Genomic DNA, 16,998 nt, shown 5'->3' with positions numbered 1-16,998 from the left:
AGAGGGCCCATCTCCTCCTGCTGATGGCTACTTTCAACGCCGTTCCCAGTCCAGCCAAGTCAGTGGGAACCTAAAAGATGCTCTCACCAAAGATGATGACACCTGCGCTGGCTTTGGGCATGCGAACAGAAGAGCAAGCAGAAAGGGTGGCGATGCCAACACACCCAAGCTGGCTCTGCTCAAGGTCTGGAAATTGTCTCTGCATAGAAATTTGCATTCACGTGACAGGGATAATAGTGCAGCAGCTGAGAAGTAGGGTGTTATTAGCTTGGCTGTTGCATGTGCTTACGCTGTTTCTAGGCCAGTACCGGTAAATCTGCAAGTTGCTGTGCCGGTGCCACGAGGAGCGTGCAGCTCGGATCTGTGCTCACCAGGCAGAGTGAAGGACAATTTATTTTATATTCTGGTGACCAGCTCTGAGCTTATTGACACAGCCCGAATTAAGCACACGTTCAAAGCCAGGATTTTCAGTGGCCTGAGCAGAAAGGATATTAGAGCGTGCAGCAAGAGAAGCAGCACCACGCACTCGTGCTCGAGGTGAGATGCACGTTGCAGTGCAATGCTCACTGCGCGCTGCAAGCGGTGCAAAGAGCAGGCAGCACCCACAGAAGATATCCTGTTTGGTCAGGAGTCAATACGCCCATGGAAACCCACAGTTCATTTCAGAATAGCTTAAAAAAATAGTCATGTGCCTTGCAAAGCTAAACGAGTCTGTTTTCCACTAGTGTAGCAAGAGCAGGCTCCACACAGATCAAACATGCAGCATGAAAAACCTAACCTCAGTAATGCAGGCAATCATTACAATAAACAGCCACGCAACGGGCTGCTGTTAACCTTCTGCATTTGCTTCCCAAGGATCCTGCATGGGACACCACAGACTGTCCCCCTTTCCCTGCCTCCCCTGGGGAAACAAAGCACTGCCCCATTTGGAGAGGTGTGAACAAAAAGACTGCTGGGGCTGCTACCTGTCACGGCAGGATGGACTGAGTCACGGGCAGCTCGAAATAGACACAGGCACTGAGTACCAGGCCACAGCGAACTTCCTAGAGAGGCTTGAAAGGCTTTTTCTGTTGCTCTGACACAGATAAACATCACAGCTAAGATGGGCTTTTTTAAGACAAAGCAAAACTTTCGAGTCCCAACCTCTGCATATACTTTTGCAGCCACAAACCAAGCATCCACAGAACCTTTCTTCTTCCAAACCTGTTCAAGATTCACCTCACCATGTGAATGCAGGTGATATTTCAGTTTCTGACAGGGTATCTGCATAAATATATCCAGTGCCAGAACCCATTTGTAGCCTACACTTCTCTTCAGCAGCACGTGTACAACAGAGCTAGCGGATATCTGAATCCTGATTTATTTTAAATGTTATTGCACTTTCACTGGCAGCAAAATAATGCATCAGAAACATGCAAGGAGCACAAACCTCAACCCCAGACTGAGTTTCTGTGCGCGTTAAGACATGCAGCGCAGAAGTGGCACACTGCAGGCCAGGAGGATGAACAGTCCACGTGGGATAAGCAGACAGCAGCTTTGCAAAAAGGGGCTGCTGCTCAGCTCTGTGAGAGTAAATGGCTGAGGGAGTGCAGTCGGAGCATCTTCGACACGTTCAGAGATAAATCTCCTTTTCTTTTTTTTCTTGTGTCCGGTAAGTAGCAGAACAAAGCCAGACAAGGTAACCTAAGCTGTATTTAACAGCTTAAATGCAGACTCGTACAGCATGAAAGACACTTGGTGACATGCAGGACTGGCAATACAATTCACACACAAACCCAGGACTGTGCAAATAGGACAGCATCACCCTGGGTTTGGTTTAAGATGAGGGGTTCTGATCTGCACTATGCAGATGGATCAGAAGAAACATTGAGCAGAGATGAAGTGCATGTCTCTGGGAGGCTCCTACTGGCAAAAAAAGCCCCTTCCTACGTACTGTCAAAGTACCAGAGGCAGGATCCCGACCTGTCACACAGCAGCAGCCTCACTTCTCTTTCCCTGTGGCCCCTCCATCAATGCAAATTTGGTTGTCTATCTAATAAAATACTCCTAGCACAACACGCTGTGTCTGCAGATAAGGCTGTGCACTATAACCAGGGCCACTCACCGCAACAGAAACCATGATGCAAGCCTGGCAGGAAAACCTGTCAGGCAAAGGACTTCATGTTATCTTAATTTATGATCGAGAGCTGAGTTCGGGGCTAAGGGTTGCATCCGAGTCATGCCACAGTGCAGATAAAGACGAGAGGCCCGCGGAGCCGCTTGCAGCAGCGTTCCCAGCCGCCAGGCAAGAACCAGGGCAGAAGTGACACACGCAGGACACTCTGAGGCAGCATTAATAAAAGCTTTGATGGAAGCTGAATTCAGTTTTCACGGTTGGAGGACAACGGTGATTATATAAAGGCTGGGTACTGAGAGAGGAGGTTTTCTGACAAGTCCTGCTACTTTTCTCCTCATCTGCTCTGGCTCTGCTGATCCCTCTCCTGCTCCTCTCCCCACCCAGCAGCAGGGATGCCTGGCCACAGCAAATGGGAACTCGGATTTAGGAGAAATAAGAGGCAGTTCTCATCAACCGGCACACAAAATACTTTTACTTAGTAAGCGATGGGAAGAAGGAAGCCGTTTAAAAGGGAACTAAAGAAATGGCCACGTTGTGTTATCAGTCCACAGCACTTCGTGGTAACTCAAAAGTTAGGGGGTCTCTAGCAGCTGAGTACCAACACCCCAAGCTAATACAAAAATAATGAGACTCTTCTCCCCTGCAGCCCACACAGGAGCTGTCCAGGTCATCCTGCTCCCCTACTACTTGTTCCTCCTTCCCCGTTGATCTGCGCAGGGTCGAGGGCAGGAAGAGGAGCTGCATGCCGGCTGCTGCCAAACCTCCCGGTGAAGAACAGGGCAGGTTGGGATGTAAGCACGGGGAGAGTGTGGTGCAAACAGACAAGAAGTCAGGGCGTGAAGGTGATTTTCAATCTGTTCCTGAGAACCTCGTCGTTATCTGAGCATCTCCTGTGCGAAGAACGAGGGGTGGAAGTTGTGAAGGGCGGGCTCGTGACGTTTGCACATTGAAGTTGGGCAGTCCCGAGCACAGCACAAGCCGTGCAGCGTTACCTCCCCTCCCATCGCACCATCTCCCCATTTTGCCATTTCTCAGAAACGGCAAGCCCTTTTCTCCTGAACAGAAGGTGATTTACAAGTGCTCTTTAAAATAACACACGAAAAATAACACAGAGGCAATTAAAAAAACATCTTGTAGTTAAAGAACAATTAACCGGGCGATCTAGCCGTAACTTGCAGACTTGTTATAGCTCACTTGGACTCGGCGCGTTCCCTGTAAAACAGACACAGGCAAGAAGATGTCTCGCCAGATGACGAAAGCTCTGTTCCTTGGGGTTCACTGGGAAGTGAGCTATCAAAAAGCCAATGAATAAATGTGTCTGCTGAGGCTGTACACACAGATGGCTGAATTTCACCTCATGCCTGTGGTATTAACAACAATCCTTGTTAGAGAGAGACATGGAGCAGCAGCTTATGGGGTCCCCTCACTGTAGAACCACCAGACCCTGCAAAAATTCAATGAGTATGTGTAAGGAAAGCAGAAGTCACCACCACTTACCCACCCGATACCAGAGAAGTTTTCACAGAGGACCACTGCTCCTACAGCAGTGGCACAACAAATTCTGGGAGGAACCCCAAATTCAGACACTGCAGTCAGAATGGCTTTGCATACATTGCTCAGCACCAAGCCAAACCAGAGACTCACTAACCAAGGGATGTGTCCAGCCCAGCTCGCACAGGGGAAGCTGGAAAACAGGGACCTGCAGGTTACATTAACTCCAACTGTTCAAAGGATCACTCTTTATGCAAGCTCACTACCTGCTAGTCTAGATCCTTTGTCCGCTTTAACATAAGCCTATTAAAGTTTTCCTTGCAGCTTCACACCCATTTTCTTCCTATCGCATATCCCCTCCTCACCCATTTCAAATGCTGTGTTTTCATCTCCTTCCACAGTTCTTCACTTATTCTTTACGGACAGCTTTTATATGAATTTCGTTCCCTTTACACCCAGCTTTCCCCTGGTTCCTGCCTCCCAAAGGTACTAATTACAATACAGTTTATTAGCCAGGCTCATAACATTTAGGCTTTAAATCCAGACTGCTTTACATGGGCTAGGCACCACTGAAGCAGTCCACTGCAATCAGTAACAGGCAGAAAGATTTTTCAAAAGCACTTAAGTGGCTTTGGAACAAGAGCACCATTTTCAGAGACACTTAGAATAAGTCACTTTTGTCAATTAGAGTTTGGCTCGGAAAGTATCTTTGAAAAATAATACCCTCAGGCTCTTAAATCCATCGCTACCCACAGAGGAAGGAAAGCAGCCCCAAATAGCCAGTCCCTGGGAAGGCTCAGAAGGCAAAGGGCTAGATGCTCAACACCACAGCTCCAGGCAGGTGTGAGGGAAGCAAGGATAGCATTCAGGTGGCAACAAGGCTGCATCATAGCCCAGGGTGAAGGAAGATGCCTCACAGATCAACCACAGGTGGAATAATACACAATTAGCATTAAATAAATTAACAGACTGGTATCAACTTCATTATAGTAGCTGATAGAGACCTGGTTCAGGGCACGCCTCTTCCACTCTAGTCACCTTCACTGTGGAGGCTGAGCATCCACAATCCCAGCCCACAACAAAGCCTGACTACATCACAACTACCCGATTAGTTAATGTGGAGATAAAACCCAAAGAAGGCCTGAGGAAGTCAGTGACAAAGCCAGAAAATGAATCCAAACATCCCAAGGTCCCAAACTGTACCTTCACCAAAAGCTACCTATAGCTGTTGCTGAGCCAACAAGCATTACTCCATGGCAAGGCTGTCTTCTCCTAGCTGTGACACGTGTCACATTGCTCAAATGCAAATGAAAACAGATTTCTCTGGGCATGTACATTAGTCTTGACTGATGAAAGCAGTCAGTTTGAACATGACAGCTCCGGACAGCCAAGCAAAATCCAGGTTATAAAACATAACCCACACATGGCAGGAATGTTCTGCCCCTGCCAAGATGCCACCATCAACAGGTTCTACCCAGTGAGTACAGGCCCAGAGGAAACAAGTTGCTGTTCCCCCATTTATTTCACCTCTTGGTTGTGTGAAACAGGGGCAAGGCAGAAAGCAGGGAAATTCCAGGGACACTGACTCCTGGAAGCACTACGTGAATTTAAATTTTTGTGACCAAGAGTCACAAAATGTAATTTTTGACACCAAAAGTTCTGAGCACAATCAGAACATGGAAAATCAAAATGAACATGCCTGAATCTATACCTTGTGTACCACTGGGGGCAAATAAAGGAGAAAGCAAAGGTAATTTTCATTTCAACTTGCATTTCCAGTCCAGAAAAGTGTTGTGTGTCTCTTAAAGAATGCATACCTTGAAGCCTCACAGTGCGACTTCTGAGAGACATCCATAATGGATGGATGTCCCCTTCCTTGACTCACAATCCCAGCTATGCAGACTCTTCTTCAGGCTAAGGGTTTGAAACCAGGTGAAAATATCATGTCCTAGGTGCAAACAACCTGGTTTCTCCTGCCGGCAACACTCTGGTCCCAGCACTGCACTCAACGCAGAGAGACTTTTGCATTCAGATTTACTTAAGTTATTACCTAGCCAACCAATGGCTCACTGAATACCTGTCCGCAGAATACCAAAGATGCAGCTTATTAATGTGGGAGCATCTTGAAAAAACAGATGGCTACAAGGGACCCTGGGCGCTGTTCAGACATGCACATCAAAAGTTCGCAATCTGCATTCGAAAACAGCACAGAACTGATTCTGGAGACTGCATCCAGTATTTCCCAGGAGTCATTATATACAACTACAGTTATTCATTAGGGATCTTTTTAAATAAGGAAGAATATTCTGGCAGAAAACTTGTCCAGAATTGAATTAAGCTGAATGATTCAAATCAATAAATTTCTTCTCAGCTACAAAAGGCTAAACCATAAGCCCCAAGTGCTTCCACAAGACAAAGTGAGAAGAAATCTGAAACTCCTGCCTTCTTAGTAGGAGCTAGATCTGTGATTAAGAGCAAGAGCAATACAGCAGCCTTGATGCATCCTAATTCACAGAAAACACTGGACTTCTGTAGAGGGCCAGCATTAGAGAAAGCTTGTACAGTCACGCCACACAATGCAGCAAACTGTAAGCAGCAAACCCACAAAGCTGTGCCTCTAGCACATGGATTGCTAGCGTGGCTTGACTTCAATAGCCACCGAATAATTCCCAAGCTGTTTTTGAAATCCATTCATTCACAGAAACATTTGGCAATGCAGAAGTGGCCTCAACAGAGCAAATAAGCTCTTGGAAGCAAACAGTTTATCTAGGTCCATGGAACGCTTGAAATCTTCCCTTTTCAGCCTTTGTTCTCAAGATATTTCAAGTTGCTGGAGTGAATCCCAAGGACTATGGGATTCAAATTTTTTGGTAGCCACAAGCCAGCCGCCTCGATACACATTTTCTTTTTAATATTACTAATTATGACAGATTAAGCGAAAGAAAACAAAACAATCCAACCTAGACTAGCACTGCAGCCCCAGGGCTCAAGCTAGCCATACATTTTTTGATGCCACCTTTCAATGACAGAAACACAAACGTGGGGGCAAACCACCCCTCTGCACAAGAGGTAGTGAGGACAACACGGCAAGTGCCTACAGAAACCCAGCTGAGCTCAGTGAGTATTCATGGTGCTGAGCACCTCAGATGGGACTGACCGACCACGGGATCACCCAAACCAGATGATAACATCAACTTAATGCCACCACCCTTCACAAACAGGCACCCCCAGACAAGGCATCCCTTCAGCGAGAGCTCCTGTCCCTCAGCCAGCAGCTGTGCTGACTTCAGACATAAGGACCTGCATTATAACGAGCAAAAGGCAGCAGGAAACAAAGTGTGCATCTCATGCGGAGGCTGAAAGGCCCATTGTAATTAACTGCTCTCGGCCCTGTATGTTGAGCAAGACAAAAACAAAAACACAGTTTTCTTTTGCTGGTAAGCCCTAACAAATGCTGCCCACTGTTTCTCATAAAGGGCCTACACGCTCGATGCTTTCTCTGCGCATCACAAACTGCGGCACTTGGTGAGGCTCATTCCCACAATTATCAAATTTTACAGACAATGCCAGCAGGAGAGGAAGAATATCTGTTTTAGTCGCACCCTCCGCAGGCACTAATTTCTCTATGGCCTGAATGTGGCTGCTGCTCACCAGCCCACCCTAACAGCCTGCGACCAGCCACCAGGGGCTGACAGGAGCCAAGCAGAGGGGAATTCATTTACCCAACACCAGCCAGCATTTCTGCAAACAGCATGCCAGTGCTGACACATGATGCAAATTTTACTTTATCTCCCACACCAGGGTGGACGCTCTCTCAAGTGCAAGGCGCAGCCTGTTGGGGCCTGAGGGGACACGTCTCTTGCCTCCCTCTGTTTCAGGGGTCTCCAGACTCAATATGGCCAGGTAGGTGGTGGTAAAGGTCCCACTGCCATTGGAGAGAGAGCATAAACCCAAACCAGATGTCCCCAGTGAGGTAGAGGCAACTGGGGCAACTATGATGAGAGGCTGGGCCACCCCAGGCCCGGTTCTGCAATGGCCCCGCCATGGCCACCGCAACAACACTGAGGAAAACTTACTTAAGAAAGGACAAAATGCCACATGGAAGAGTGAGGGGGAAAAGCGTGAGAGAAAATCCTGTTGTCTTAATTTTTGCTTTCATTTCTCAACATTCAAATCTACTTTACTGGGCAACACATTAATTTTCCACAAAGTTGAATCGGTTTCAGCTATGACAGCAATTGGTCAGTGATCTCCCTGTTACTATCTCGACCCACAAGCTTTTTCATCTCATTTTCTCCCTTGTCCTGTTGAGGAGGGCAGTGAAAGCACATCTGGCTACTGCAATCCACGGTCAGCCCACCACATGGTGGATACTCTTCAACAAGAAAAGTGAAACCTTAGAAGAAATAGGAGAAAATAGCTTTACTAAACTGTGGCAAATACAGCCCTTTCTGCATCTTAGAGAAACCATGACAAGCAAACCTTAGGACTGGAAAATTGGAAATCCAAACTTGAGTTTTTCTCTTTAAAAATCAAGACCCTGTTACGTACTGCATTTTTTTTCTGTTGTTTCCCAGTTGGGGGGAAAGAAAGGATCTACCCCTAATTTGGCATCTCCATCCATCATACAACACTGCCAACCGTGTCAGGATGAGAAGCAAGCATGTTTCCAGCAGATGAAAGTCATTAGCATGGCACAACAAGCAGCAGGATACTACTGGGGCACTCCTCCTTCATATTTTTCAACACAATTTTCTTTTAGCCAGTATTTGTCACTTATCTGTTGGAAGCTTCTGATGCTGCACCTCTTCTCCCTCGACATTTCTGAGTATAGACGTGTACGTCTACATACAGGTCTGGTATTATTCACAGGTGTGGGGGACTCACCAAATGAGGTACATGCCAGTTCTCCTGTGGCCTCTCAGAGATTTCCTTCAGGCCAAAGCATGAGGTTTAGCCTGCACTTCAACATCCTTACGCTCCCAAACAATTCTCTGCTCTACTTCTAATGTTGTGCCAACCTACGTTTGCACAAAGCCAAGCAGAGAAGTAGAAAGAGGTAGCAGCTATTTCACATCCTCCTTTTCAGAAATAAGAAACAAAACCCCCCGAACAACCTTTTTGCAGCTCTTCCTGTTGAAACTCCACCAGAGAAAAATAACATTTGTTGTTCAACACAACGGGCTGCGATTCTATGTAGTTATGCTATTTTTCTTGCTCCTTATTATCCCTTTGGAGAATTAAAGGAATGAAATAAATCTGCATCTACAGACAACTCAGAACTCTGTTTTGATGTGGGGAACCTTCCGCATTGCTGCTGGAAAGCACGCAAACCTAGACAAAATGCAGTTTTTCTTACTGTTCTGTCTGTCCTGCATTTGGATGTAGGTGCTCCCTGCCAGCTGCGAGCATACAAAGCTTGATTGAATACACGTTCCAAGCAGACTCGATGGAAAATACTTATTTTTCACCTTACATAAATTCACAGCATAATTCATCTGCTTTAGGAATTCTGGGGGCATCACTTACTGCTTGGCACCTCCACTGTAAATCAATTCCACATCATTTCATTAGGTACTGCATGCTTTAACTGTTAAGCATCACCTTACAGTACACATGCAAAATATACACCTAAAGGCTATTCCTTATATATTGACCCAAGAACAATGCCAATCTCAATTTTGACAGAAATTTAACTTTTAGTTGGAAAAGAAAGTATACCACTATAAGTTTCTAAAAATGCCATCTACTCAAGTATTCCTATATTCTTCCACACCCACACCACAGAACTCTTCCTAAACAGCCACGCTTTCAGTTTCTTTGTGGTAGAGTTTTTAGTTGCCTTTTTATAAGGAGAAAAAAAAAAAAAAAAAAAAAAAAAAAAAACAGAAAAAATGTTAAGATTCAGACGCAAACATCAAAGCACCAAAAAACTTGAAAGCAAATCTGACATAGTCGCTTCAGAAACCATAATGCTGATGAGTCACGAAGACCTCAATACAACTGAATTACCCAGGTTCTTTCAAACACTTCACTGTCATTTTATGGATCACCGTAACACTGAATTTTAAGTCCTTTTCCACTTTTAGTAAACTAAGGCATTATGAATTATACAGATGAACAGCACGGTAAGTGTTTTAAAAGTACATTTAAATATTAAAAATAAGAGAACTCCAGCAATCCTTGCCCAGAAAAACACATCGTTAAGGAGCATGGAAAAACAACTTCTCTGTTCCCACACCTGCCCTCACAGCCACACATCTAAAATTCATTGGGCCTGCAAGCTCACAGAAATCATCCATGAGATCACTGCAGACACCAAAAAGATAAAGATGTTCAAAAACAGAGGGGAAATCAGCTGTCTGGCTGGCAAGCAGAAAGGATACTATGATAGAGAGGCAACAGAAAGAAAAACAAAAATCAAAACAAAGCAAATTGCTTTTCTCCTTCTTGGACCACGGAAAAATAAAGTAAATATTCCAACAAACCTGAAATAAAGATTTTGCTCTTGTGCTGCAAGAAGTCATCTAAAATTATCAAGCGCTTTCAAGCACTGCCACAGTATGAGCCCGTCACTGATCTGCAACTTCAACACAACAGGCACCATGCAACAACAAAAAGAGGGGGCCTGTGTCCATTAGTTCAGCAAGAAGCATCCAGGGATCAAAACACAGGATATCACATCCAGAATAAGACTGGAAAAGGGAAAGTTGTTGAGAGCTTAAGAAATCTGGTTTTAGTTCAGAGGTCTTCCTTTGATTTGCTAGGTGAGGAGGGGCACTTCTAGCCATATCTGCATCGTAGGTCTATATGAATACAACAACTGCATCCTCACTTAAAATCTGTGGAAAGGGATGCTGCTTTTTCTTCATGCTTTTATCCATCTACTCAAACAGAAACATCTTGGATGCAGCACACATCTTTTTAAGCATGGACAGAAACCTTCCCCTGCCAGCAGAGTCCTCAGGGCACCACCAAGAAGAAGCACCAGACACTCCATCAACAGTTTGCTATCACTGTTCATCGTACTGATGCTGTACGAAGAGTGGCAGTGTGAAATCTCTACACCATGGAGCAGGCAATACTGTTTGCATTGCAGTATGTATCTACAAAGAGAGTCTTATGGTTGCAACAAGGCGACCTGGAGATAGGACTCTTGGGGTTCCAGCCCTGGTTTTGCTGCAGTTATAATGAAACCTTGTAAATCAAAATCTGCAGCCCAATTTTCCATGCAACAGGAAAAATGAATTCTTTTTGACTTCACTGGAGAACTTACAGGGGGTACTACACAATGTATTATCATGTGTTTGTTTAAACTTCCTCGAATCGTGATTAAAATATAACACTTTGCAGATTCATCTGGTGTTGATCAGAAGGTCAAACTACAGCAATTCATCCGAGCTGCAACCTCGCCTATTAAACAGTATTCCTTTGTTTAATCTTGCTACCGTGAAGGAACAGCGAGAGACCAAGGAGTATACAAATAAAGGAACATCTTAGATTATTATACACAGAGGACAAATTCTTCTTGATAAATTGTAAAATAACTTTATTGAAGCAATGCATTTATGCTGCTGTAGCAGAACAGAAACTGGCTTTTCAACCAATATCCTGAAAGTAAGGGAAAAGAAAGTCCACATAACCTGAGAAACATCCCTTTCTGGAAAACAAGCAATATCTGCTTGCTTGCAGAGAAGAAGAGGGATCACAGCTCAGCCGACCCCTTTATGGGCCAGGTGCTACACTACCATTTAAAGGCTCATGCTGCATAAAGTTACTGAGCAAGACAAATCCAGACCTTCGAACCAATGTATGCTCTCATCTAATTCAAGATCCCTTTAAACTTCAGCTGCATTAACACTGCAGGATGTTAAAACTCACAGACCTACTTGTCACAGAGGCGCACAGCAATTGCCGAAGAGATTTAGGAAGCTAAGGGTAGCCAAAAGAAATTAAGACTTTTTTTTTTTATGGTGGATCATAACATTTCTAACAGGCTGCTCTTTCTTTCAGGGCTTACAAGTCCTGAAAAAGTCCTTACAAGGAGGAGCTGCCAAACTTACTGCTAGAAATAATAAAAAATTTCAACGTTAAAACCAATCAGTCCACACTCGTGCATGTCAAATGTGTTTTGCCTTTAAATGCATTTAATCAAGAAGCCGTCGGATTTTTAGTTCAGCTTTACTCTGCAAGTGGCACGGAGCATACATTCTAAGAGACAAACACGTAGCCATCCCCATTTCCTCTATCAGTAGTAGTTGAAAGAAAGCTTTAAACCAAAGCATAAATGCCAGTTACTCATAAGCCTTCCTGGTACCCAAAGTCCAACCTAGGTATGGGCCAGAATTTGTTCCTATTCATTATATAAAGTTTGAACATTAATATGTCAACGCTATGCTCCTGACCCAAACCACACAGGAGCCTGCAGGCATCAGAACCCAGCGCTGGATCAGGTTTCCCCTCGGCTCCCCAGTTAGAGACCCTAAAAACATCAAAAGGCTTCTGAGAGACGTATGAATGTACTGAAAAGAGCTAGTTCAGAATAACTTTCTGTACAACTCAGCTGCAAAACAGACAATATTCTCTAATGGGAAAGGCATACTAGAAACAACTTTCCAGAAATAACATAGCCAGCAAAGATGTATTAAGAAAAAATGAACTGTAAGCAATAACCAGCCAATGCTTGGCAATCTTCATCCCCGCTAAAACATTTATTTTCTCTCCATGTTTTTCCCCCCTTAAATGCCCCAGCGACAAATAAATTACGAGCATTACAGCTAATTTATTACTCGGCACTGCTGAGGATGGAAAGAATAAAGAAGCACAGCAATATTTTAAAGCAGATTCTTATTCTAGGAAAATAAATACTTGAATAAAAACAATAAATTCAATGGGAAAAATGCTCTTGCAGTTTAGTCACTTGAGCGAAGCACCTGAAACTGGAATTCCTTGCTGTGCCAGCCTCTGCTATGCCTAAGCCACGTGGATTCTGCTGCTGCTACCTAGGCAGAAGCATTACCAACAGCTTCAGCCAGAGAATCACTTGCTTAACCTTTGTTTCATTTTCCCCACCTGCAACTTCTCTCCCACCCAGTCTATTCAGATTGCAAATGCTCAGGGGCAAACATTCTTTGGGGACGATTGTACAGCACCATGCACAAAAGGACACCATGAGGCACTGCAGTGCTCCTATAAAACTGCCTTCAGTGGCATCCTCAACATGGACCTCTCCACCAACTTCAAGAAGAGTTTGACCAGGTCACTACACCCCACTTTTTTTTTTTTTTCCAACAGGAAACCAGTAATTAGAACATTAAAAAACAAAACATAACAGTATTTAGAACATTTACAACAGGGAGGAGGAGTTGTGCACCAAAACCCCTTAAAAATCCCAAATCCAAATTCTGCTCTTAACCACTCAGCTCCCTGGTGTCCATCTCACAGGACCCTATTTGTTTCAGGAGGAGCCCTTTGACGATCGACCTCTGTATTTATCTCTAATACTTCTTTTTCCTGAAATTGGAATTTGAAATTCTTCATTACTCTCCCAAACCCCACTAGCAATAAAGACCAACAGAAGGAGCCTGTCCCAGATGCCATATAAGCATACACTATCTCAACTGGACTTACACGCTACTATTTTTACTGCAGATACGTTAAGAGGGGGTTTGCAGGCTGTAGCCGAACACCGCTGCGCAGACAGAGCTATAGCGGGAGGTTAAGCGTGGCTTGAAAGTTTTCATTCAGGAAAAACAGAAACAATTTGGCATTCATTCCCACACAAACACCGGGGCACCCTCCTTAGGAGGGACCAATTATTTTCCTTTCTATCTCATGCTCAGGCCGGTCATCCTCTATCACTTGATAAAGCACATGAATAGCTGCATTCAAAGCTGCAGCAAACAGAGACATCTCAGTGGAGCTCTGTAAAAACAGCTACCCAGAGCACACCAAATAACTGCTTCTCAACGTGCTTCCCATATGCGTGCCCTTTATCTAAAGAAGCCCGTGACTTTGGCAGATGTTGGGTGCTTGCAACTAGGTCAGTTTGAACGGGAGCGAGCTGAGGCTAAAGGCTAGGGAGAGAAAATTAAATTGCGCTCCCGCTCCACAAACTGTGGCTGTCAGAGTGAGAGCTCTTTGCCTTCTGCTAAAGCAATGATTTCACCACTGGCCAGGCAAAAGATTTGACTGGCAGGGTGATGAAATGCCTCAGCGATAAACCATCAGGAGCACTCGGAGCGCTACTACCAGTGAAAATATACCAAAATACAGTGCTTGTAGGAATTCGGGGTGGGGAGGGGATGGGAAGGAGCTGTTGCCAAGGTATGTGAATCAGCCTTATCAAAATCCTCATCGGCATGACTGATCACACTGCTGCAGTTGCCCGAAAGGCACAAGGCTCCGGCTGGAAACAGAGGTTCCCATCCTTCCCTGGAGCTCCCGGCTGCACCAGGTAATGCTCAGCTCTCTCGTCCACAGAGCTCGGCTCCCAGAGAGCAACCCGGAGGAGATCGCCTGGGCTTTTCAAAGTTGCTGCTAAAACCCTGGGCAACTTCTGCAGCAGGAATGCCTGCAGACGGCCAGCAGCATCTTCCCCAGCGCCACTGCAGTTGCTGGGAAATTCAAGTTTCCAAAAGCACGCAGGAGTAATTAGATGAAGCCAAATAAACGCATATACAAAACCTTACAAGAATATGCAAATAATAGGGTGTATTCAACAACCCCAGAAATTAAGGCAGCGGCACAGGCTTGCATTTGCATAAGCTATGCAGGATATGGCACAGAGTCATTCTGGAACACGTGCAGTTTGCAGGCAGCAAGCCCGATAATTGACAACTATTCTGGAACGTGGCATTGATCAAACATCCCCTAAAACTTCACATAAAGAACCTCAGAGACACCACACTAATTAAACATAGGCGTCCACTTTTGGCATCCCAGGGTATTTTCATTGCTGAGTTCCCTGGGAAAAGAATTGGACTTTATAGATTTTTATCAGCATTTATTATTTATAAAGCCCTGTTGGCAAGCACAATGTTTTATGAACAAATAAAAGTGAATGATCTTTGCTTCAAAACGACATAATGAATGAATGTATACTTTGTACATACATTCAGGCTGGCACTGCTACTTTATTGTGCAGAGAACATGGGAAAAAGGAGTTGTTACATCTCTAAAAAGATTAAGAAGTAAGAACAACCACTTCTAAATTTACTGACTTGAAAGTCAAGCCCCAAACTGAGCTCCTCGATCACTCCTAACAAGCTGAGCCCCTGCCTCGTTTCCTTACCAAGCTCAGTTTTTGCCCTCATCATCTCTGTGCAGAGCCAGGCAGACAAAACCGAGGAAATCAACTTGTCGCCGTATAAGGCAATAAAAAAAAAAAAAAGCAGAAAGGTTTATCTTCCTGAGTTGCAAATAACTAGGGAAAGTCGTACATGTGGCCAAGCAAAGCAGAAGTATGAACACAGTACTCGGTCACTGCTGACAAGCTAAAATTAGTAGTTTATTCAACTGCCCAGAACAACACACCGTGACTGCCCCCACAGCATCTCCCTATTTGTCTCTCTTTCTGTTTGTTCACCCGTTTGTCTCGCCTGCTAATTTGTCCCTCGGGGAGCAGCCCAGCACTCGGCTGCTGAGCCCAACAGCCCTGACTTACACCAGGAGCCTGAGTGAATTAATATTCACTCGCAGCCACACCTGGGCAACTCCGCAGTGCCTCCACTGAATTCTCTCCCAAGACAGCACCTGAGAACAGCACCTGGCCCCACAGGACACTTGGTCTGCAAAAATGATTAGGTCCTAGGTACTTTCCACCAAGCATTTTTCAGCTCCTGCTTTTGCTCCCCCACGGCACCTGTAAGCACCGCACTCGCACGGATTCACCCTCCAAAGACAATTCCATATTTGCATCCGATCATTGTATCGAGAACTGCGTGGTATTTGCAATGACGGGTGATAAATTATACAGGGAACGGAGAAACATTTGCACAGTGCAGCTGGGCCACTGCTTATGCATGCTGTGGATTGTTTGGAGTTTAGTTTTCTTTTTTTTTCCCCCTATGGAGCAGTTGGCTGTTACTGTCTGTGGATCTGGCTGGCCATTGGGCATGATGTCAGGCTGGAGAGGATACAGTGCACTACCACCAGGCACCCTGAGAGTGGCATGGGGCAGGGAAAGCTGCTCTGTAGCCGAGTTAAATACTCGGAGGAAGGAGCTGAGACTCTAGGAACTGTGACGGCAGCACATCTTCCAGGTGGTACAGCTGGAGTACGTTAAACGCTCCAAAGGAGCAAGAGGCGCAAGTGCACTACTTCAGTGCAGAGCATGCTGCAAGAGTTGGGAAAAACAGGACAAGAAACGCTAGGCTGGTGAAGAGAGAGCAATGCAAAGGGGTTTGAGGGAAATGCTATGCTCAGGGCTCTCTGCCCATCCTGCGTGGCAGGTGTTGGGGCACTGTAGCCAAGTGTGCCAATACACAGTCCTCCAGCAGATCCACACATTGCCAGCATACTGGTGCCCACCGAGTGGCATCACCCCAGTGGGCTGGTCCTTGGCCATTACTGTAATGAAGGATTATCACACACTCCTTCCTGACAGCTCATTTTGCAAGTAGCTCATTGGAAACAATATATTTACTTACTAAGTCGTTACTCACCTAAAAGAGAGACGTCTCTCCTAAAATTTAAGTGATGCCCACCTCTATCCACACAGACTTACAGAATTTAGCTCAGTAGAAGCAACGCAGTTTCCTTTGGAATTACAAGGATGTTCCAAACTCAACTGGCACGCTTTATTATATGAAGGTGACTGCAATTTTCCATTGCATATTAATTGAGAATATTAACCACATTAATTTTAGCCACATACCTTGAAAAAATTACAGATCACATCCAGTACAAATTTACATAATTAGCTGAGTGCCAGAGCAGCAGCGCTAAATGCTGAGCACAAGTACAGAACGTGGAGCTCTTACACTTACTGTATAACGTATTACGTATGTGGCCTCAAAAAGCCTCGCAGATTACAAATACATTTCTTTTCCATGGAAACTCTAACTCTCAAATCCAGCGAGCTATTTTGAGAAATTTAAATCAACTACACGCTCGCATCTGCTGGAAGAGCACCGCTCGCTTGTCACAGGCTGTCTCCCTCTGCGTGTACTCGGAGGCACGAGCCCAGCCTCACGGACATCTTTCCAACTCTTCTACTACAGTTCCGACACCAGATCCCAACGCATGGATCCAGCACAAGGGCTCCGCATTCAGTGCGAGGACTTATTTTGAGCGCTCTTTACCCAACGCCGAGCAGCGGAGACTTAGGGGGCTGCTGCACTTAGCGCTGCTGCACCCCTCGGGGAGGGCAAGGAGAGCGAGTAGGGGGG

At 45.2% G+C, this 16,998-nt stretch overlaps 1 protein-coding gene across 1 annotated transcript in view; it reads right to left on the bottom strand.

The window, feature by feature from the left end:
• SLCO3A1 (solute carrier organic anion transporter family member 3A1) overlaps nt 1–16,998 on the bottom strand; it is a 124,837-nt gene that overhangs the window by 107,235 nt on the left and 604 nt on the right. The window lies entirely within an intron of this gene.

This window comes from Aythya marila (assembly GCF_965140915.1).
Source record: "Aythya marila genome assembly, chromosome: 11".
Lineage (NCBI taxonomy): Eukaryota > Metazoa > Chordata > Aves > Anseriformes > Anatidae > Aythya > Aythya marila.
The sequence above is the reverse complement of the archived record's forward strand: the minus strand, read 5'-3'. Positions and strand labels throughout refer to the sequence as shown.